Here is a 24,384-nt window from a genome sequence, read left to right as displayed (position 1 = left end):
TAAGAAGGGGATCTAATGTGGTCTGGGGGTCAGGAAAGGCCTCCTGAAGAAGTAATATTTAAGGGGGAAGCCTGAAGGAGGAGGAGGAGAAGTTAGCTAAGGGGAAGGGAAAGCATGCATGTGCAAAGGCAGGAGAGGGCGTCCTGAGTCTGGGAAGTTGGGCGTGGCCATAACACATAGATGAGGAAAAGGAGCAAGAACTAAGGCCCAGAGCAGGTAAGCTCTCCTGAACCATGAACTAGGGAATTCGGGTTGTCAGGGCAAAAACCAGCTATTGAGGGGTCTGAAGCAGGGGAATGACATAATCAGATTTACATCTTCACAAGTACGCAGTGGTCACAGTGTGGTGAATGGATTACAGTGGGCAAAACCACAGGGAAGAGGCCAGTTGAGACTATTTCAAGAGTCCAGAGATAATGAGGGGGAGACAGAGGAGACAGAGAGCAGTGGATGGAATAGAGACATTGTGTATTAGTCAGCGCTCCCCCCAGAAACAAACTCAGTAGGATATACAAAATAGAGGTTGATTTTAAGAAATAAGAAAATGGCTTATGTAATTGTGGGGGCTGGTATGTTCAAAGGTCACACAGGGCAGTTGGATAGAGCGTGGTGCTGATGACACCAAGGTTGCCGGTTCGATCCCCACGTGGGCCACTGTGAGCTGCGCCCTCCTTAAAAATAAATAAATAAACAAATACATACAGACATAAAAATAATGACAAAGGTCACAGGGCAGGCTGGCAGGCTGAAGTGGATGCTGCCATCTTGAAGCAGAATTTCTTCTTCAGGGAAACCTCAGTTTTGCTCTTAAGGTCTTTCAACTAATTAGGTGAGGCCCACCCAGATGATTGAGGGTCCTGTGCTTTACTGCAAGTCAACTGATCGGTTGTAGATGTGAAGCACAGCTCTCAAGTACTTTCACCATGATGCCTAGATTCATGTTGGATTGAATGACTAGACTCTCTACATTGGCCAAGTGCACACATGAAACGAACCATCACGCATAGTTTCCGAGGTGCAAGAGAGAACTTGTGTTGATTCAATGAATGGGGATTGAAGGCTATGGAGGAATCAAGGAAGGCTCCCAGATTTCCCACTTGAGCAACTGGATCAAAGGTAATAGTACTGATTGAGACAGCGAACAATAGAGAAAGTGAAGGTTCATGGTAGATAGTCATCAATTTTGGATGTGAGCTGTTTTAAGAGCTTGAGTTATCCAAGTGGAGAAGTGGGGACAGAGTCCCAGAGAGCAGTTTCCAGGCTCTGGGCCTCACATGGAAAGGTGCTGGATCGGGTGGTGGATGGTCGTCAGCTGTAACCAGTTAGCCAATTGGCCACTGCTACAGCTGCCATGGCTACGCTGGTTGGTTGGTTGGTTGGCAGGCAGAGAACTAGACGGCGGATTGCGGATCGTGTGGCTGCTACTTCCTGTGTCTCGCCCAATCGCCAGTGAGACTGGGGTACAGGAAGACCCCTTATTGGGGTAGTGGCGGATGTTTGCTTTGTATCTCCAGCCCAGCCACCAGCAATAATATAGTGGCATGAACCCCCTATCCATGACTCTGTTGGTGTTCCTTTTTGGCCTCACCATCTCCTGCGTTCTTATGCAGGGAGCGGGACCACAGGCCCCGCATGACAGTGGGGTTCAGAAGAGAGATGTAAACTATAATTTTAGACAAATAATGGCAGTCAGCTGCAGGAGTGCACATAATCATTGCAGAAATAGTGTCAAGTGAGAAAGAAAAGAGAAGAAGGTCCAGGGGAAGACCCTGAGAAGGGCCTAGAAGATGAGTATTCAGCAGAGTAAATGCCAAACAGCAGCAAGACATGTAGGAAACCAGGAGGTAGAGATCTCAAAGCACCAAAAGGAGAGGCTGCTTCACGAAACAAGGGGCAGATCTAGTGCCATTGTTTATCCTTTGGACTCCAGGAAGCCAATAGAGATTTTTAAGTCGGAGGAATCATTTGACGGCAGTGAGTAGGGTGGATTAGAACTGAGACCCAATTGGTCGGGAGATCACTTAAGAAACTCTTTCTGGACAAGGGAAGAAGTAATGAGGGTCTAACCTAGGACTGTTGAAGTAGGAATAGAAGGGAGGAATGGGACTGTGGAGTATTTTGAAGCAAAATCAACAGGTATGTAATTGGATATGAGAGAGAAAAAATCCAAGAGGAGCCCGAGGTCTTAAATCTACAGGCTCAGGAGTAGGATCAGGACATCCACAGGAAAAGGGAAGTGAGGCTGAGGTATTGGTTCGGGAGGAAAAGCTCTAATGGTTAGGCCTGGATATACTTGTAGGTGTGGCCGGATATCATCCCTGATTCGCACACATACCATATCTACCATGTTTTTTCATTCCTCTGAGTCTCTGTTCAGCCTCCTCCATGAAAAATGCCTTTTGCATCTTGTTTGCCTGGACATTTTCTATTCAATCTTCAAAGCCCAAATTAAATGTCACTTCTCAGTAGCTTTCACTGACAAGTTTAGGCTGAGTTATTGGCCCTCTCCTCTGTGTTCCTACAGCTCTGTATTCATACTTTTGTTTTTAAGAATATTCATCTCATTGTGATAGAATTGTATTGTACATGCCTGCTTCTCACACTAGCCCAGGGCTTCTGACTTATTCCATCTGGTTCTCCTAGAAGCAAGAATGTTGAACTTGACCTCCAGCTTGGAGCACAGGACAGAGATGAGGCTAGATATTCAAACAGGAAGGCGTTGTTGCCATAGTGGTGACCTCTGAAGAGATGAAAGTCAATATATCACTCTGGGGGAAAAAAAGCTAGAGAACACAAAGCATAGATAGCAGGGGGCTAAATCTTGGGGGGGAATACCTACATTTAGCCAATGTGATGAGGATTCGAAGGACATGAGAATTGTGCTTTGTCACAGTAATTATACATTTAAATACAAAGGGTGCCCAAAAATGTATACACATTTTAAGAAAGGAAAAAAACTGTATTAAAATTGTAATACAATGAATGATGCTAGCATTCCTTTTATTAACGACATCTTTGGAGTGAATGTTGTACTACACACTTCACTGTAATTCAATTCAACTTCTAAAAGTAATACATAGATAACAGCTCTTAAAATGTGCACATTTTTTTGACACCCCGGGTATATGGCTATTGAGCATTTGCTAATGTGGCTACTGTGACTGAGAACTGATTTCTTAATTCTGTGTAATTAATTAATTAAAATGTACATTTAAATAGCCACATTTGGCTACTGGATACTGTAGAGAGCAACTATAGTGACTGTGGATGCTACAGTGCCTGTCACAGGACTGAATCTGAGGAGGAATTAGCAGTCAAGGCTGGAGTCTGAGTTCCAGTGAAACCATTTTGTTGATCTGTGACAAGCAGCCATGGTTCTGGCCGCAGGCCTCAGGCCCCATTCATTCAACAATTAACAAGCACTAGAAGGGCCAGGCCTTGAGTGGGGGAGGGGCCACAAGATGCCCTGCCAGCCGTTAAAAGGGGGCGGGGCCTGAGGACAAAGGCTGGCAAATCACGTGTTGCCAAGGGGTACCACGCATGCGTCTGTGCTTGGAAGCTTCTCGATCGCCGGCGGCCGGCCGGCAGTGAGGCGTCGTCTCAGCTAGGCAGAACGGGGTAGATGCCTTTGGAGGACAGGTTAATAATTGGGAGAAGCAGGTCTTAGACATTGCGGAGGATGCGCTCAAGGTTGACTAGTTGCGATATTGAGATGGGGCTCACTGATGAGAACCCTGAAGTGGTGTCATATTCCGGGGGCAATAGTCCCAAGGGCCAGGCCATGTCTCAGACGCCATGGCAGGCATGCCGCCAGCCGCACCACTCTCTGATGAAGAAGTGGGCCCGCAAGCACTTCAAGATGCTCCTGCCAACCTTTTGTGTTGTGATGTTGCTGTGCTACTACATGAATACTGGTGAGTGTCCTCCCCCAGGCCTAACAGCAGGCCACGGGGCAGCCACCCGCGGAGCCTGCACCCCCCCCACTACTCCCCCGCCCGCCCGCCCGCACCCACTCCCTTCCCCCGCCCCCATCCACTCCCACCATCCGCTCCACCCCACTGGCCTCTCTCTCCTTGTCTCCCTTCATAACCGGAGTCCCCACTTGGCTTCCCTCAGAAAGCCCTTCTGTCCCAGACTTTCCCTCAGCAAACACTGACCTCCCTGATCTCCCCGCCTGTTTAGAAAAATGAGGGTGGAATTCACAGAACATAAAATTAATTATTTTACAACTGGCGATTCAGTGGTGTTTAGTATACTTGAACATTGCACAGCAACCACTGCTATTTCTAAAATATTTTCATCACTCCAAATGAAAATCCACACCCATTAATAAAACAGTTCCTCCCCATTTCCTAGTCCCTGGCCACCCCCAATCTTCTTACTGTCTCTATGGATTGACCTAGTCTGGACATTTCATAGAAATGGTATGTAACATAATATGTATCCTCTTGTGTCTGGCTTGTTTTGTTACATAAAGTTTTCGAGATGTGTCCATGGTATACTATGTATCAGTACTTTATTCCTTTTAATGGCTGAGTATTCCATTGTGTGGCTGTATTGCATTTCGTTTATACATTTATCACTTGATGGGCATTTGAGTTGTTTCCAGTTGTTGGCTATTATGAATAATATTGCTGTGAACATTCATGTACAAGTTGTTCTGTCAGTGTATTTTCAATTCTTTTGGGCATAGACTTAGGTCGGAGTGGAATTGCTGGGTCATATGAGAGTTTCATGTTGAACTTTTTGAGCAAGTCCCAAACTGTTTTACAAAGTAACTAAACCATTTTGCATTGTCACTAACAATGTACAAGTGTCCCAATTTTACCATCTGTTAGCACACCCCCCCCTTTTTTATTATTGCCATTCTAGCAAGTGTGAAGTGGTATCTTATTGTGGTTTTCATTAGTATTTCCATAATGTCTAATGATGTTGAGCATTTTTTCATGTGCTTTTTGACATTTGCATATCTTCTTTGGAAAAATGTCTATTTAAGTCTTTTGACCGTTTTTTATAATATAACATTCTATTTTTTATTTTTATTAAATTTATTGGGGTAACATTGGTTAATCACATTATATAAATTTCAGGTGTACAACATTATAATACAACATCTGTATACTCAATTATGTGCTCACCTTCCAAAGTCTGGTTTCCTTCCGTTACCATTTATTTGATCCCCTTTACCCTCTCCTGTGACCATTTTTAAATAGATTGTTTGTGGTTTTGTTATTCAGTTGTAAGAGTTCTTTATATATAATGTATATATGATTTGTAAATATTTTCTCCCATTCTGTAGTTTGTCTTTTCACTTTCTTGACATGTATATGTACAGACACACACACACACACACACACACATATGTATGTGAATATATATATATATATATTTTATGCACAGAAGTTTTTCATTTCGAGGAAGTCCAATTAATATGGCATTTTATTTTGTTACTTGTGCTTTTGGTATCATAGCCAAGAATCCATTGCCAAATCCAAAGTCGTGAAGATTCATTTCTATGTTTTCTTTTGAGAGTTTTATGGTTTTAGCCCTTAAATTTATGTTGTTGATCCATTTTGAATTAATTTTTTATATAGGGTGTGTTAAGGGTACAATTTCATTCTTTTGCGTGTGGATATCCAGTTGTCTCAGCACCATTTATTGAAGAGACATTCCTCGTTCCCCTTATAGAAAATCAGTTGACCATAGATTTATGGGTTTATTTCTGGACTCTACTTCTATTCTGTCTGTCTGTGTCAATCCCTATGTCAGTATTATATTCTTTTGATTACTGAAGCTTTGTAGCAAGTTGAGAAATTGGGACATGTGAGTCCTCAAATTTTGTTCTTTATTCATATTGTTCTGAGTACTTAAGACCTCTTGCAATTCCATATAAATTTGAGGATCAGATTTTCCATTTATACAAAAACGCCATTGGAGTTTTCATAAAGATTGCATTGAATCTGCAGATCACTTTGGGCAGTATTGCCAGCTTAACAATATTAAGTATACCAATCCATGAACATGGGATGTCTTTCCATTTATTTATGTCTTTAATTTATTTCAGCAGTGTTTTGTAGTTATCAGTGTACAAGTCTTTAATCTCCTTGGTTAAATGTATTCCTAGATATTTGGATACTGTTATAATTGGAATTATTTACTTAATTTCCTTTTCGGATTGTTCATTGCTGGTGTAAAGAAGCACAACTGATTTTTGCATGTTGATCTTGTACTCTGCAACTTTGCTGAATTTGCTTCTTAGCTCTAGTAGGTTTTGTTGTGGACTTCTAAAAATATTCTATATGTAGAATCATGTTATCTGTGAATGGAGATAGTTTTACTTCTTTCTTTACACTTTGGATGTCTTTTATTTCATTTTATGTCCTAATTGCTTTGGCTATAATTTCCAGTACAATGTTGAGTAGCAATGGTAAAAGTGGGCATTGTTCTTATCTTAGGGGGAAAGCTTTCAGTCTTTATTATTGATTATGATGTTAGCTGTTGATTTTTCACAATTGCTCTTTATCATATTGAGGAAAAGCCCTTGTATTCATGGTTTGCTAGGTGATTTTATCATGGAAGGTGTTGAATTTTGTCAAATCCTTTTTCTGCGTCAATGGAGATGAACAATTTTTCCTGTGAAAAATATTCCTATGAATATTTTTCCTTCATTCTATTAATGTGGTATATTACATTAATTTTCTATGTTGAAGCACCCTTGTATTTTTGGGATAAACCTGACTTGACCATTGTGTGTACTGCTTTCAATATGCTGTTGCATTTGGGTTGTTAGTATTTTGTTGAGGCATTTTTGCATTTGTATTCATACGTGATATTGGATTGTAGCTTTTTTTTGTGTGTGGTATCTTTGGCTTTGGTATCAAGTTAATAGTGGCATCATAGAATGAGTTAAGAAGTGTTCTTTTATTTTTTGGAAGCGTTTGAGAAGAATTGGTGTTAATTCTTCTTTAAATACTCGGTAGAAATCACCAGTGACGCCATCAGCTCCTTGACTTTTCTTTGTTAGGAGGTTTTGATTAGTGTTTCCATCTCTTTAATTGCTATAGGTCTTCTCTGAAAGGTCTTCCTTCCCTAACCTCCTTTCACAAAGTACTAAATCCTCTCACTAACTTTCACAAATGCTTTTCTTTCCCTCATGAATGACTTTTCTTCCTTATTTCTTCTAAGACCTTCTTTTTATTACCTCCCATCACATAGTACTAACCTCCCTCACTTCCCCACTCAAAGTACTAACCTCCATCACCTCCTCTCTTAAAGCTCTTCTACCCCTAACCTCACTTAAACCCCCCTCCCCAACCTCACCTGTCAAATTCCTTTTTCTATCACGTCCATTCACAGAGACCTTTCCTTGCTCATTTCCCCTCACAAAGACGTTCTCTTCTTTCGTGGCTGACTTCCCTGCTTCCTCTACCCTCACGATTGACTTTCCTCTTTCACTTCCTCCTTCAAAGTCCTCCTTCTCTCAAGCCCTCTACTCATCTCTGTTCTCAAAGAACTAGCCTCTTTTACGCATGCTCATAAAGACCTTCCCTGTGTCACCTCACTCCACAAATGCCTTCCCTCCCTCATCACCACTCCAAAAGTTCTTCTTAACCTTCAGTCAAGGACCTTTCATTTTTCACCTCCCCACCATGACTTTCCTTTGCTCACCGTATAGGCCTTGTGTCCCCTTCTTCAAAAACCTTGCTTCCTTGTCTCATAAAGCCTTTTACTCCCCTCACTCAAAGGTCTTCACTCCCTAACCTCCCTTTTAAAATGACTTTATTCTCTGACTCACATTGTCCTTCTCTCTCTAAGTGATCTTCACAAAGTCCTTCCCTCCCTCAGTCAAAATCCTTCCCTTACCTCCCTATTTGCCCTCCTCTAGGCCTTTGCTCAGCCCTCTCTGACATGCCACTTTTAGCCCTTCCAGGGCTCCCCTTCTTCCCATCCACAGGTTTCTCCTCCCTGAACACCCAAAGGTACTTTTTGCCTTCCCCCAAAATGTCCGTGATTCCTCCTTCTACTTAGTGGTCTTGCTGCCACCCTTTCTTCACACACAGTCTTTCTCAACAACTCCTCCAACTCTTTCTTGTTCTTCGCCCCCAACACCCTCAAATACTTTTACTTTATCTGTGGCCTATTCTCCTTGGCTTCAAGTTGGCCTCCTCAAAAGGGCCTTATCTCCCATGGCCTGCCCTCCCTCCCAAACCCTTCACGTAGTATTCCCCTCATCTGCATAAAGACCTTGGTTTTCTCAAAGCCTTCCTCCATCCCTCAAGCTCCAACCTCAAGCCCAAACACCTTCCACCTTCCCCACCTGTAATCTCAATGACTTCTCTCTCCCTGTCCTCCCCAGAGGCCTTCCATCCCCATACCCAAGGTCCACCCACAGTCAAAAAAGGAAGCAAAAATTGGGCAGAGGCATTGTAAGCAAAAGGAACAGTGACCTCTGTATACTGTGTCACAACCGTGTGGGTTTATAACTTTCTGTGAGGGATGAAATTCAAAATTAAATAAAGTATATACTGTGCATTCTTTCATCTAAACTACTTTAAGTAAATTAGAAAAATATGACTTCCGCTGTTCAAAAACTATTGAAAGATACCCTTTAATAATGGTTTACAAACCATGTTACTTATTTTTCTACTATTCATTTAAAATACTAAAATATTTCTGAATTTCTTTGACTGTGTTGATAAACGTTAGTTGCAAATACAACTCAGATCCTTGTAAACTGAGAGCTCTTTCATTCTCTGAAAAAGTTAAAAATAACACTATAAATTGGACATTCTTTTTTCTTAGTCTGTGAATTCCTCATTTTTCTATTTCTATTTTGAGTAGATCTACAAAAAAAAAGAATACTGTTATTCAGTGTGATTTCTTTATCTCCATGAGGACTTTTTCCAATATAGGTTTACCATGTTTTTCCCTAAAAAAAACAAAACTCTGACTCATTCTTTGTATTGTCAGATTTCCCAGATTCCCAGGAGATAATATGTGACTAGCTGGACTAAATTTCATTTAAAATGATTTAACTTAATGAATGTAACTAAATGCACTGGTGTGGCTTGAATGGTGTCCCACCACCAAATAATGTTGAAATATTAACCCCCAGTACCTCAGAATGTGACCTTATTTGGAGATAAGATCTTTATAGAGGTAATCAAGTTAAAATGAGGTGGGCCCTAATACAATATGACTGGTGTCCTTATTAAAAGGGGAATTTGGACACAGAAGTTATAGAGGAAAGACTATGTGAATAGAAGCAGGGAGAAGAGAGCCATCTACAAGGAAGAAGAAAAGCCTTCCCTCACAGACCTCAAACTAACCAAGCCTGTTTACATCCCGATTTTGGACTTGTCGCCTCCAGAACTGTGAGACAATAAATTTCTGTTGTTTTAAACCACCCAGTTTATGGTGCTTTGTTGCAACAAGTATTGCAAATGTATACTGAGAGGCAAGATATGGACCTGGAACATTATGGTGAAAGCAGGGACATAGTCCTAGAGCTAAAATTCCTCTTCTCCTTCCTAGACAGACCCATCTGAGTTCTCTTAGACTTAATGCCAGGGGAATTGAGGTTGAAGGACCTGAGGTAATTCTGAAATATCTCCACTTTGAATGTTTCATGCGAGTCCCTTCTGGCTTGCAAAGTTTCTGTTGAGAAATCAGCTGACAATCTTATGAGATCTCTTGTATGTAACTAACTGCTTTAACCTTTGTCATTTTATTTATAATATGTCTCAGTGTGGGCCTCCCTGGGTTCATCTTGTTTGGACTCTGAGCTTCCTGGGCTTGTATGTCTATTTCCTTTGCCAGGTTAGGAAAGTTTTCAGTCATTATTTCTTCAAATACATTTTTAATTCCTTGCTTTCTCTCTTTTTCTTCTGGTACCTGTGGGATGTGAATGTTGTTATTACACTTGATGTTTTCCTAGAGGCCTTTTACACTATCCTCATTTTTTGTTGGATTGTTTTTTTTTTGTTTGTTTTTTTTTTGTTTTTGTTTTTTTTTTTTGCTGTTCTGATTGGGTGTTTTCTGCTACCTTGTCTTCCAAATCACTGATTCGATCCTCTGCTTCATCTAGCCTGCTGGTAATTCCTTCTAGTGCATCCTTCATTTCAACTATTGTACTCTTCACTTCTGAGTGGTTCTCTTTTATGGTTTCCATGTCATTTTTTATGCTTGCTATCTCTTTGTTGAAGTTCTCACTAAGTCCTTGAGCATACATATAACCATTGTTTTGAACTCTGCATCTGGTAGGTTGCTTGCTTTTGTTTTATTTAGTTCTTTTTCTGGAGTTTTCTCCTGTTCTTTCATTTGGGGCTTATTTCTTTGTCTCCTCATTTTGGCTGCCTCTCTGTGTTTGTTTCTATGTATTAGGTAGGGCTGCTATGTTTCCCAGTCTTTCCAGGTGGCCTTATGTATTATAGTAGGTACCCTGTGGATTCCTGGTACAGTCTCCCTGTTCACCTGAGCCAGGTGCTCCAGAGTGCCCCTTGTGTGGGTTGTGTGTGCCCTCCTGTTATAGTTGAGCTTTGATTGCTATTGGCACGTCACTGAGTGGTATTGACCCTCAGGCTGACTGGCTGTGTGGTGTGGCCATGACCACAGCTTATGGGCTACTGTGCTGGGGGCCTACCCCATGGACCAAGATTGGCCCCAGTGGGCTCTGATGCCTGTTGAGACTGCCCTTTGTGTGTGCCGCTTGTGGGGATAATTGGGTGGGGCTCTGCTGTGTTCTGAAGCCAACTTCCAGGTATGTTGGTTCTCAGGCCTCTTTGGGGGGGGCTCCAGTGCAGGCCCAGGTCAGCCACTGCCTGTCACTGGCCGGAGAGTACCTGGTAAAAGCTACAAAGTGATCCATGGTTGGTTGCTGCCTGTGCTGTACCTGGAGGCAGGTGGGAGAGACCATGCTGCAAACCGAGGATGGCTGCCACCCTTACCGGGTCTGGGGAAGCTCTGGAAAAACTGAAGACACTCTGAGGCCTGCTGCCACCTGCCAGCTCCTGTAAGGTTCAGCTGCCAATAAAGCCTTCTGCAGTATTCAGGTTGGATGAGGCAGGGTCTCAGTGAGTCAGCAGGTTGGAGCAGCAGAGCTCACCAGGCCAATCAGATTCAGATTTTGCCTGTGGGGGCGGGCTCAACACAGGAAAGATGGCGCCCGCCTGCTTGCTGTAGGGGAGAAGGGCCCCACACAGGATGAATGGAGACTATTCCTCCAGTCCTTGTCCGGAAGTTACACAACTCAGTCTCTCCGCATATGTCTCTGACGGCCCCAGAGGCACTGTCCCTCCACCAGAACCCAGGGTTAGTGCCTGCGCAGGCCCTTTAAGAGGATGTCTGGGTGTCTTAGAGCCTTTCATCCCACCTGGATGGTCGGAATCCCCAATGTTTTACACAGCCGGAAGTTTTGGGGGCTCCTCTTCCCAGCACAGTACTCTGGGCTGGGGAGCCTGGTGTGGGGGGCTGGGGTCCCTTGCTCCTTCGTGGGGAATATCTATGGCTGAGATATCTCTCCCGATTTTTAACTGCCGACACAGGGGTGTGGGACCAGCCCATTTTGTGTCTCCCCCCCTCCTACCAGTCTCCACGCATCTTCTTCTTTATATTCTTAGTTATAAAACTTCTGTTCAGCCAGATTTCAAATGGTTCTCCAGGTAGATTGTTCTATAATTTAGTTGTATTTTTAATGTGTTCACGAAAGGAAGCAGGCACAGTGTTTATTTATTATGCCATCTTGGATCTTTCTTACTCTTGGTTTTCTTAATGCGACCAGTTGTTCATATTTTTCTTTAAACTGCCTCACTTTTTACATAAACATTTACTTTAAAAGGAAAGTGTAACACAATTATAAATGGAAAAGTGGCCATATTTACTATTAATGAATTATTTATAAAAATAAATATCCTGAAAACAATGTTACTGAATTTAAAATTATAAACAATAAAAATAAATTTACTTGTTTACATTGGCACTAGGCACTTCATGTATGATTTTATTTAATCCTTACAATCCTCCAAAACAAATATTATTTCCATTTTGCTGATGGGTAAACTGAGGCAAAGAGAAGTTTACTCACTTCCCCAAGTTCACCAACTACTGTGGCAGAGCCAGAATGCAAATTCAGGTCTATTGGAGGCCATGGCCCAGGAAGGCTACAGTTTAGGTAGACCTGCAACTTACTGAAGTCCAAGCAGAATACTTTCCAAGTTGATAGATGCCATTAGCCACTGCTCCCATTCTGTCTCCTCACCCTTTCTTTAATCCAGCTCCTCATCTAAAGACCTTGCTCTGAGCAGGGCTGGCAACATAATTTGCAAAATGAAAGTGCAGGGTTTCTTGTTCAAAATTTATTACAAATTTCAAGAATATTATAGCAAAGTTGGGGCCCCTTCTAAGAACCGGACTCTGCAGATTGCACAGGTTGTATGCCCGTGAATTCTGCAGATATGCATCTGTTTTATTCCCTTTGAAATGTAGTTATATTTTCAGTCTTTTTTTTGGTAATAGGGAAATTAAAAAATAAAAATTCTTTGTGACAGGCAAACGTAATTGGTTCTTTACCTTTTCTTGCTGCGATTTAAGGAAGCTGGCTCCTAAGCTTTTGTTTGCTGAGGATGTTAATGAGTGTACATATGCAAATTAGAGGCATAGAAGATGGAATTGGTCTGCATATGAAAAGTGTTGTGGGAGGGGAAGAGGCTAGAACCTAATAGGGTGGAGAGGAAGATCTGAGAACACATGGTTGCTGGTGGAGAGAAGAAAGGAGGACAGTTGCTCCCAGGGATGAAAGAACAGTAATGTTAAAAGGAGATTTTATAAAGGTTTGCCATATGGTGAGTGATGTATACCTTGTTTGGTGTCATGATAGCTTTTATTTTAATATATATATATATTTTTATTTTTCAGTTACAGTTGACATACAATATTGTATTAGTTGCAGATGTACAACATAGTGGTTAGACATTTACATAACTTACGAAGTGATCACAATAAGTCTAGTACCCATCTGACACCATACATAGTTATTACTATATTATTGACTATATTCCTTATGCTATACTTTACAACTCCGGGATGACTTTGTAACTACCAGTGTGTACTTCTTAATCCCTTCCCCTTTTTCACCCACTCTCCAACCTCCCTCCCATCTGGCAATCATAAAAATGTTCTCTGTATCTATGAGTTTATTTCTGTTTTGTTTGCTTGTTTATTTTGTTCTTTAGATTCCATGTATAAGTGAATTCATATAGCATTTGTCTTTGTCTGACTTCACTTAGCACAATACCCTTTCGGTCCATCCATGTTTTTGCCGATGGAAAGATTTCATTCTTTTTTTATGGCTGAGTAATATTCCATTGTACATATGTACCACCATTCCTTATCCATTCATCCATCAACAGACACCCAAGCTACCTCCACATCTTGGCCACTGTAAACAATACTGCAGTGAACATATGGATGCACATATTCCCTCAAAGTACAGTTTTGGGTTTCTTCAGATAAATATCAGAAATTGGGATTACTGGCTCCTTCTTTGTGTCTTGTTATAGCCTTTGTTTTAAAGTCTATTTTTTCTGGTATAAGTATTGCTACCGCAGGGTTATTTTTCATTTGTTTGTTTCCATTTTCATGAAATATCTTTTTCCATCCCTTTGCTTTCTGTCTGTGTGTGTCTTTCAATCTAAAGTGAGTCTCTTGTAGACAGCATATGTAAGGGTCTTGTTTTCTTATACATTCAGCCACCCTTTTGATTGGAACATTTAATCCATTTAAATTTAAAGTAATTGTTGATATATATATATATATTTATTGCCATTTTATTATTCATATTTTGGTGTTGTTTTTGTTGTTGGTTTCCCTCCTCCTCCTCCTGTCATCCTGTTCCTCCTTCTCCTTCTCCTTCTTCTTCAAGTCCCTTTAACATTTCTTTGGTGTTGTTGGTGATGAGTTCTTAGCTTTTTCTTGCCTGGGAAGCTCCTTATCTGTCCTTTGATTCTAAAGGATAGCTTTGCTGGGTAGAGTAATCTTGGTTGTAGGTCTTTGCTTTTCATCACTTTGAATATTTCATGCCAATACCTTCTGGCCTGCAAAGTTTCTGTTGAGGAATCAGCTGTCAGTCTTAGGGGATCTCCCTTGTAGGTAACTAATTGATTTTCCCTTACCAATTTTAGGATTCTCTCTTTATCTTTAACCTTTGGCATTTTCATTGTGATGTATCTTGGTGTGGGCCTCTTTGGGTTCATCTTGTTTGGGACTCTCTGTGCTTCCTGAGATTGTATGTCCATTTCCTTCACCAGGTTAGGGAAGTTTTCTGTCATTATTTCTTCAAATAGGTTTTCAATTCCTTGCGCTCTCTCTTCTCCTTCTGGTACCTCTATGATGTGCATGTTTGTATGCTTCTTGTTGTCCCAGAGGCCTCTTAAACTATCCTCACTTTTTTTCATTCTGTTTTATTTTTGCTGTTCTGATACTGTGCTTTCTGCTACTTTATCTTCTAAATCACGGATGCACTTCTCTGATTCATCTAATCTACTGTTGATTCCCTCTAATGTATTCTGTATTTCAGTTATTGTATTCTTCTGGTTCTTTTTTATGTTTTCTATCTCCATTTTTGTGTTTTCTATGTCTTTGTTGAAGTTCTCTCTGAGATTATTGAGTATCCTTATAACCAGTGTTTGGAACTCTGCATCTAGTAGATTGCTTGTCTCCATTTTGTTTTTCTGGAGTTTGGTTCTAATCTTTTGTTTGGGACATGTTCCTTTGCCTCCCCATTTTGGCTTCCTCCCTGTGTTTGTTTCTATTATTAGGTAGGGCTCCTATGTCTACTGGCCTTATAAAGTGGATGTCCTGTGGAGCCCCATGGCGCAGTCTTTCTGGTCACCTGAGCTGGGTGTTCCAGATGTGTCCCATGTGTGCCTTCCTGTTGCAGCTGAGCCTTCATTGCTGTTTGTCCATCAGTGCGATGGGTTGACCCTTAGGCTGATTAGTTGTGAGGACTGGCTGTGACTACAGTGGAGGAGCTGTTGTGTAGGGACTAACCCTATAGAGCAGGATTTGCTATAGCAGGGCGCCGGTGCTTGCCCAGTGTGCCCTTTGGGTCTGTTGTCCTTGGAGGAGGCCTAGCGATGCTCTGGCTGGGTCTGAAACTGGCCACTGGCCACCAGGCTTACTGGTTCTGGGGCTTCCTGGAAGGGGCCCTGACACAGCCCAAGTTCAGCAGCAGCCTGTGCCTTGCCCAGTGCCACCTGGCAGAAGCCACAAATCAATCCTCAGATGGCCGCCACGTGTGCTGGGCTTGGAGGTGCCTTGAGAGGCCAAGGCATGAACCAAGACTGGCTACCACTTGTTCCGGGCTTGGGGCTGCTTAGCAAGAGTTATGGGGCATGCTGAGGCCAGGCTTGTTTGGAGTTTTGTGAACCTTTGAGAGATTTTGGGAAAGTCCGCAGCATGAGCCAAGACAGGCCATTTGTATGGAAAAACCGCTGGAAGCAGCTTGGGTGGTCCCACAAGTTGGATGGGGTGGGATCTCAGGAAATCATCAGGACAGGGCAATAAATATATAAATAGCAAAGGTTAAACACATCCACAGATATTCAACTATGTTCCACCTACACTCAACTTATGTAATGCTGATGGTACTCACACCACACTGGGAAATATTGCTTCAGTTAATTTGTAAATAATTGTCTTTATAGGGAAAAAAACTAGGGGTAAAGGGCAGGTTAAATGTGTTGGAGACTTTTGGTTCAGGCCTTCACTTATGGTGCCTATCTGAGTAAATATTAACTGCCTCCTCCATTTCAAATGCCCACTGAAATGACCAAAAGATCTATAATGGTTGAAAACCTGGAGAACCAAGAAGGGTGCCATCTGCCATTGATATGCTAGAAATTTGGAGAACTTTCTGAAAGATAGAAAGAAGGCCAGGCCAGGCACTACTGAGAGAATTTGCTGCAACCTGTGTTTCACCAAGGCCAGTCCTGTTAGGGGCTGGATGCTAGGATACTCACAATGGGGCATCAATCTCTATCCTGGAGGGACTCCAGAGAGCACACCACCTGCAGAAGATAACGTAGAGTGAAAACTCAGGCTGCAATGTGCTACTGCCAGCCAACACTTCCTTCGGATGATGTGCTGCTAAGGACATTGGGGAAGAGAGGGGCACTGAGTGATCAAATGTTAATACAGATCACAGGTGCTGTGGTGGCTGCTTTCAACTGTAGCTCCTTTCCTGTATGGTGTAGGGCAGCAAACCCTCTAATCTGACAAAGTGTGCCTGCCTGGCAATATTAATCTCATTTTCTCCTGTGCTGGAAGCACTCTTCCTCTTCTAAGCCCATTGTGTTGTAGCCTTCTTCTAATCGGTTTTTTTTTTTTTCAGTTTAAACATTATCTTAGAGAGGCCAGCCCCTATTTAAAGTAGGTCCCCGACCTTATACTCTGTTGGAATCCACTTCCTTCAGAGCACTCATTACAATTTGTAATTATTTAATTTGTTAGTTTACTTCATTTTTGTATGCTTTCTCCCCTATATTGTAAGCTCCATGAGGGCAGGGATCTTATCTGATTTGTTCACTGATGCTTCCCCCAAACCTAGAATATATATAGTAGACAATAAATACATATTTATTTGAGTGAGCAGGAGTTAGTAGAACACAAACAGGACAAAATGGATTATTTTTTTGTATTGTCAAGATGTGTAATATACAGTGAAGATAAAACTGTAATGAATGAACATTTATGCATAGTGTTGAAATGCATAAAACAAATAGTTTTAGAAATTCTAGTAATGGACAAAATTACAATTGTGGTGGGAGACGAATACATATCTTTTAGTCCTTGACAGAAAACATAAAGATACTGAGCATTTGAACAATGCAATTTAGTTTGATTTAACATGTATAATGAAGTTCATATTCAAATAATAAAGTTCATATCACAATAAAGTACCTTACAGGCTGAAAATACACATTCAAGTGGATGTGTATGGAACTTGGCCTCATTAAAATGTGAAAATGGATGTTATCATTGATACAAAGGAGATTTAAAATTATCAGTGAATATTGTTATGATTCAATCCAAATAATTATTTCATAAGTGAATGATTTCCTAGGAAAATTAAAATTAAATTTGACTCATGAGCACGAAGGAGTGAAAAGTTGTTAAGGAGCCACACCTCTACAAAATACAGACTCAGACTATTTATAGATGACTTTCCCCAAACGTTTAATAGATTAAATATCTCCTATGCTGTTTAAGTTGTTTCAGTATAGAAGAAAAGACAAGAAGCCTCCCAGATTATTTTATGAAGCAGATATAATCCTCATGGCAAAATCTACAGAGATAGCACACAAAAGAAAACTGCAGACACGCTCCTCTTAGGAATGTTGACCCACAAATCCTACGTAAAGCATTAGCACTTATGGGCTTTATTTCAGGAATGCAAGAACATTTTAATATTGTAAAATATATTAAAATTCAGCAATTTATAGGCAGAGGGAAATATGATAATGGCAGTAAATATTAAAAGCATTTGATAAAATCCCATTTCCATTCTTTTATTATTATTATTTTTTCTTATTTTTATTTTTCCCCCTCTTCCATTCTTGATTAAAAATGAAACAAAATAGCAACAGAAAATTTTTAGTAAACTAGGACTAGAGGAATATATCCTTAAATTAATAAAAAAATATATCTATCTTAAGCCAGCAGCCAAAGTTACACTTAATGATGAAACACTAGTGCGTTTCTGTTAAAGTTAGGATTGACTCGAGAAAGCCCGTTATCATAGCTATTATTCAGCATAGATTCAGGAGTTTTAGGCATTGCATTGAGAGAAGAAAATAAATGAGCTGTTAACATTGGAAAGAAAAGGGACAAAACCATCTATATTTAGTGACAATGTGATTGTATGGATCTGGAATGAAACTGAAGAACAGTGAGAACTAACAAGAGTCAAATAAGGTAATAAGTTAGAAAATACTTGAACCCAAGTCAATAGTTTTTATACATATCAGCAGTAATCAGCTACAAAATGTGGTGAAATAGATCACATTCACATAATGACAAAATATATGTGATACATGAGAATAATAAGAAAGGTACAGGACCTGTATGAATGCGACTATAAACCCTACTCAAAGAGATAAAAAGAGACTTGAATGAGTCGAGAAACAAACCTATTCTTGTGTGAGAAAATTTTGTAGTTATCGGTTCTCTCCAAATGAATTTACATTTAACTGAATTCATGCCTAGCACACGAGACACACAATAAAAGGGTGTTGAATGAATGTTAAATAAGTGACCATAATTACAATAAAATATTATTATAATTTTTTTAACTTGACAAAACGATTCTAAGGTTCATCTAAAAGATTCTTCAGAATTGAGAATAAAATTTTGATAATGAAGACTAATGAAGTGATTGCCAGATCAGTTATTAAAACATATAACAATATAATATAAATTATAACAGTGGTATCGGTGTATGAACAGATAGATTAGTGGAACAGAGTATAGTAAGTCAAGAAACAGAATATGGTGGCGATGTCATAAGTAGGAAAGGGTGGATTTAATAAATGGTATTTGGACAACTGGAACACAATGTATTCCTGCTTCATAACATACTCCAAAATGTATTTTAGGTGAATTAAAAGTTTCAATGTAAAAAGTGAACATATAGAAGTGTTAGAAGGAAATATTAGAGTGTAGAATGTCTAAACATGATTCGAAAGGCATTTGATTGCATAAAACGTTTTGAACTTTTTAGCTTCCCAAAACGCCATAAAAAATATAAATGTAGCTGGCTAGCTTGAAAAATATTTGGAACATATGTAGCAGATTAAAGGTTACATTCTCTACTCTGCGACAAACGTATGAAAGATGTAAGCGCACTGATGACTAAACGTGCAAATTAAGATAAAAGAGGGACCAGTATTTTAGCCATCAAACTGGAAACAACAGAAAAGTGTGGGTGCAAGAAAACTGGCACTTGCCCCCACTACTGGTAAAAGTGTACCTTGGGGCAGCCTTGCTGGAGGGTAGTTTGGTTAAGGTCAAGAACCATTTCTTAAGAATTTAATCTTAGGGATTTTTTGTGTAGATCTGAAAATATATAGCTCCAGTAATCATCACTGTAGTGTTCTTTATTTTTTTCTAATTGAGGTATAATTAACATATAACGTTATATTAGTTTCAGGTGCACAACATAATTTGATTCGATCTTTGTAATGAAATCACCACAATACATCTAGTTAACATCCATGACGATGCACAGTTACAGTTTTTTTCCTTGTGCTGAGGACTTCTAAGATTTATACTTTTAGCAATTTTCAAATATGCAATATAATATTGTTAACAGTAGTCACCATGCTGTATATTACATCCCCATGGCTTATTTATTTTATAACCAAAAGTACGTGCTTTTTTACCTCTGTCAGCCGTTTCTTCCACCCACCTCTGGCAACCAACCAATCTGTTCTCTGTATCTATGAGTTCTATGGTGTTCTTTATAATAATAAAGAACTGTAAGCTATAAACAACCTAAATGTCTTCCTTTCGGGGAATGGTTTACTCAGTTATAATAGAGCCATATAATGAAATACTGTGAAGTTATTAAACATAGTGTTGAGAAATATTTAATGATATGGACAATCCATGTTATGAAAACAAAGATGGATATCCTTTCCTCTTATACACTGTCTTCCCGAAAATAAGACCTAGCAGGACAATCAACTCTAGTGCATTTTTTGGAGCAAAAATTAACGTAAGACCCGGTATCATATTATATTATATTAGACCCAATATTATACTATGTTATGTTATGTTATATTATACTATATAAGACCCAGTCTTATATTACAGTAAAATAAGACCGGGTCTTATATTAATTTTTGCTCCAAAAGATACATTAGAGCTGATGGTCTGGCTAGTTCTTATTTTTGGGGAAACACGGTATAAGAGGGAATCATGCAAAAGAAACTAAAAGCAGGTTGTTTGAAGTAGTGAAGAAGGAGCATAAGGAAGGTTTTACATTTTCTCCCGAGGCTTTGAATTTTATCAGTAAATAAAGAAATCAACATATTTGCCAAGAGTTTCTGTGATGGGGTCTGATCTAGTTGGACTACATACTGTTTCCAAGTTGTCGATTGATTGGGCCTCTGAATGTGAATGCTGATTATCAGAAGCAAGTTCACTACTGTTAATCAGTTTACAGCATGATGGGATGTGTTGGACTATAGTTTAAGCATTTTGACATTCTGATGATGAATAGTAACTAAGCTGTTACGAGATGTAAGTACAATATCTATTAGCTCTTAGACTTGCCATTAATTAGTTGAAGCAACGTAATTACTATTAAAGGGTCATAGAGAGTTATAAATGCTTTGTATGGTGGTATTAATAGTTTCACTTTTCCTTAAGGATTCTTGAATTCTTTGTCTCCAGGTGATTATAATCAGTGGAGTGATGAAAATCCTAGTGGCCAATCTGTGAAAAAATCTTCTACATGGGACGCGATATTAAGTTTCTTATTTCCAACAAGTAAGTTCTGGTTTGATATTTTTCCTCTTGATTTCCTTGTTTGGAAAATAGTAGTTAAATGTTTAGTTGGCAGTGTGGCCTATTGGCATTGGAGTAGGATAGACCTGACTCTGTCCTTCACCTTGGGCAAGGACAAGTGAATCTTAGTGTCCTCATCTTTAACATGAAAATATTTACCACAAAGAATTGCGAGGACACACTGAGATGGTATTTTTAAGGTGTTTCATAACTGTTATTCGTTATAAAATAGTTCTCCTTCTCAAATATCTAAACCTTTTACAATTTACCTTAATGGTATTGCCTGAAATTCAGTCACCGACCCAGTTTTGTGAAATCAATATCTTCCATGGCATTAATCAGGGTTCTGTGTGGCTTTGATGTACGGAATATACCAGATGTTTTCCCATCTGTTTTCATGATAAAAACTTCAGGTTTCAAGTCACATTCTTTTGTGATTCTGTATATAATGGGTTTATCAAGTACATGATGACCCCCGAGAAGGATTAACCACAAATAAACACGTTTCACTTTATACAGCATGTGATACCCTTCAAGGAGAATCTTCAACTAAATTGATATATGTGGATTACAGAGATGAAGCTTTTATTTAAAATCGTACAGATTTATTCTAACAGAATTTGATGTGCAGATAGAAGGACAACGTTATATCCAGTGTTTAATTCCAGACTCTAGCACTGAATTCTTCTGTAACCTTGCATAAATCTCTTCATGTTTCTTTATACTGGTTTTCTCAAGTAGAAAACAGGCATTATAACACCTACTACCAATGAGTACAGCAAAATAAATGAGCTCCTTAAATAAATTAAAAATATTGTGAGGGTACAATTGAGTGGAGAAAGAGAAATCTGAGAAGGTGGTATGTTGTGAAGCTAAAAGAATGATTTAGTGAGTACCAAACTTCATCATAAACAACAATGATTTAAGCATTAGAGCTTATGAAGATAACAGATTCGAACTGTCCTATCGTCACCTATAGCTACACTATACTAACACGGAAACCACCTTTAAAAAGTCTAAATAAGATACTTATCTGCATTTCCAAAATACTCCTCGAACCTGGGCACAGTAAGTTGAGTCAAAATCAATTATATGAGAGAACGTTTTTGCCCAACAAAATCAAACTATTCTGTTTTAAGAAAAACGTCTAACCTAGGTTAATTCAAATCTTTCAAAACAGTGATTAAATATTTAGAAAATATATATGCTGTCTTCTTTGAAAAGAATAACTACAACTTCATAAAATGTGAAATACTTCTAAGCAATTTATTTCCCCTTTGTGTAATTGAAAATGAACATTCTTCCCACTTCAGCACTAGAACAAAAGGCTGTCGTTTTGTTACCAGGCTGTTTGTAAAAGATTCATCTCTTGTAGATGAAAATGATAACCTTGAGACAGACTGGCACGGAAGCTTGAGAGGTCACATGATTCTTCTCCCTTTGAACAAAATGATATGCTTAAAGCTGATAAAAATTGTTCTGCCCTTTTTAGTCTTTAAAATTACAAGTGTCTCTTAGTAATTTGAGTCTAAAAATTCATTTCAGTATCTGGCATAAAGTCCATCACATGCAATTCAAGTATGAAATAACAGAAGCTCAAATCAGAAGGGACCTTAGAGATCATCTAGTCCAGTCTCTTATAGTATTTAAAATCTCTTCTATGATTTCCATTCCTGGAAAGTGGTCTTTGTACAACGCCAATAGTGAGGAACCGAGAACGCAAGAAATCCATCCCATCTCTGACCAGGTCCTGATGATTGTCACCCTTTTCTGGATGTGTGATACCCAGCCTGAACATGGTATTTCAGATACAGCCCAGCCAAAGGAGGAGAGTCACTTGGGGCCTGGCCTAGATTTCTTAGCATATGTACCAACAAAGTAGGCTAAACCTTCACATGTCCACAATGTTTGGGAAATGAATATCCAGGCCAACTGGTAATGAATTAAATTTGTGACCTCGTCCAAGTTACTTTGATGTGTGTGTGTGTGTGTGTGTGTGTTTTAATGGAGGTCGTAGATCTCATTTTGAGAGTTTGTTGTGAAGATTAGAAATAATGTGTGTAAAGCAAGGTACCTGGCCCAAATAGGGGACCTAGTGAATGGTAGCTATTATTATTTTTACCTTAGCTTCAGGAATTGCCAATCTTTAAAGAAGTGGAATATAGTAAAATATACCAAGAGGTAAAAATAAGCTTATAACCATTACATTGTTCTTTGCTGAGGTTGAAGTGGTTTAGCATGATTATAAAACATCAGTTATTATTTTTCTAAGTCTGTAGTTGTTGGCGGTATTTAGAGATCGAACCGAATCTATGCTGGCCTTATGGCATCCTGTGGAGGTTTTCTTTTTGAATCATCATCTGATAGCTGCCTTTTTAGTTGTCATTTGTTTCTCTTATAAAGCAGGATAGGAAACAAATCAGCTATTTGAACTTGTGAGTCTTACAGATTCAATATGGATGAATTTATTGCAGTTGCGTGAATCTTGGCATTTATGCCATAAATCCTTGCCTATTCAAAGCTGTAGTCATCACCTCAGTCCAAAAGAAAGTGTCTTAAAACCTATGGTAGTGCCAATATGATAAATGTTCACAGAAGTGGGTCAGTACCAGTAGTATCACTTACCTTACTTTCCAGCAGTAAACTGTGTGAATTTTACTTAAATTCATTTCCCTTGATGCATTTATTGAGCTTCTGTACCTTAGTAAAATTGAAGGAGAGGATATCTGTGGTATTATTTTAACAAGGTGTTCGTTTTAAGCGCATTTGGCCTATTCTTGTTCCTTCTGTGTTTCACTGGTACCACTACTACTCAGCTTATGATATGTAGCACTTTTAACTACCTTACCAATGATTTGTTAACAATCTATGTTTTTCTGCAGTTCATCTATTAATACAATTGAAAATGTGATATTAAATAACTGCTGTAATTTTTAGTTCCTCTCTTATTTTGTCAGCATTCATTGCTATTTGTTATATGTTGTTCAATCTTTTCTTTAACTTTTTTTTTTTGTCTCGCAGGAACTATTTAATTAGGGAAAGTGCTTCTTAATATGCTGAACTCTCTTTCTTTGATTTTATTTCCAAAAGCATGCATTCCGAAGGAGGGTCAGGAGCTGAAGGCTTGTGATCATGGAGGAGATCTGAAGCCCAGTGCATGTTGGGAAGGCAAGTGCTGTTATTCGTCAAGTTCCACTAACTTCAGCTGTTTCGCCCCATTTAAAGATAGTAAGTTCATCTTCTTACATTTATTATATTTCTATTTTTCAATTGAATAAACAGGCACAATGGCATCAATCTAAATTTGGCTCTCCTAGCTTAACACTTAAAGGGGCCTCCCCGCCCTACATGTGTGTAGAATGTCCAGAGGTGGTCACGCCTCTATTTATGAGCAGTTTCTGCTTAGCGCTTGGTTGTGACTACGGCGGTTCAAAATTAGTCTCATCTTTTCTTTTGCTTTAGTCACTGTCTGTCTTGTCCCAAAGGTTCCAGGCTCTCTGAGATGTGACTCTCAATGCTTGGGAGAAAATACCAATCAACATGCCTTAGCTTAATTTTCTCTTCCCGTCCCATTTATCTTGTCTTCAGCAACTCAGCGACCATAGACCTCAGTGTTTCTTGTTATGGTTTGTTTCTCTTTGTTTTACTGGTTTTGAATTAGGTTCTTCTGTTAAGATTTTCCTTTCTTTACAAAGTTTTGAGACCTCGACCATCTGTTTTTGCTCCTTTATTTGGATTCTGGGGACATATTACCAGTGAGTCCCATGGTGGACATATTTGCTATGATTAAATACTAGCAAATACTATAAAATGGATGCA

This window comes from Rhinolophus ferrumequinum, chromosome X (genome assembly GCF_004115265.2).
Source record: "Rhinolophus ferrumequinum isolate MPI-CBG mRhiFer1 chromosome X, mRhiFer1_v1.p, whole genome shotgun sequence".
Classification (NCBI taxonomy): domain Eukaryota; kingdom Metazoa; phylum Chordata; class Mammalia; order Chiroptera; family Rhinolophidae; genus Rhinolophus; species Rhinolophus ferrumequinum.
The sequence above is the reverse complement of the archived record's forward strand: the minus strand, read 5'-3'. Positions refer to the sequence as shown.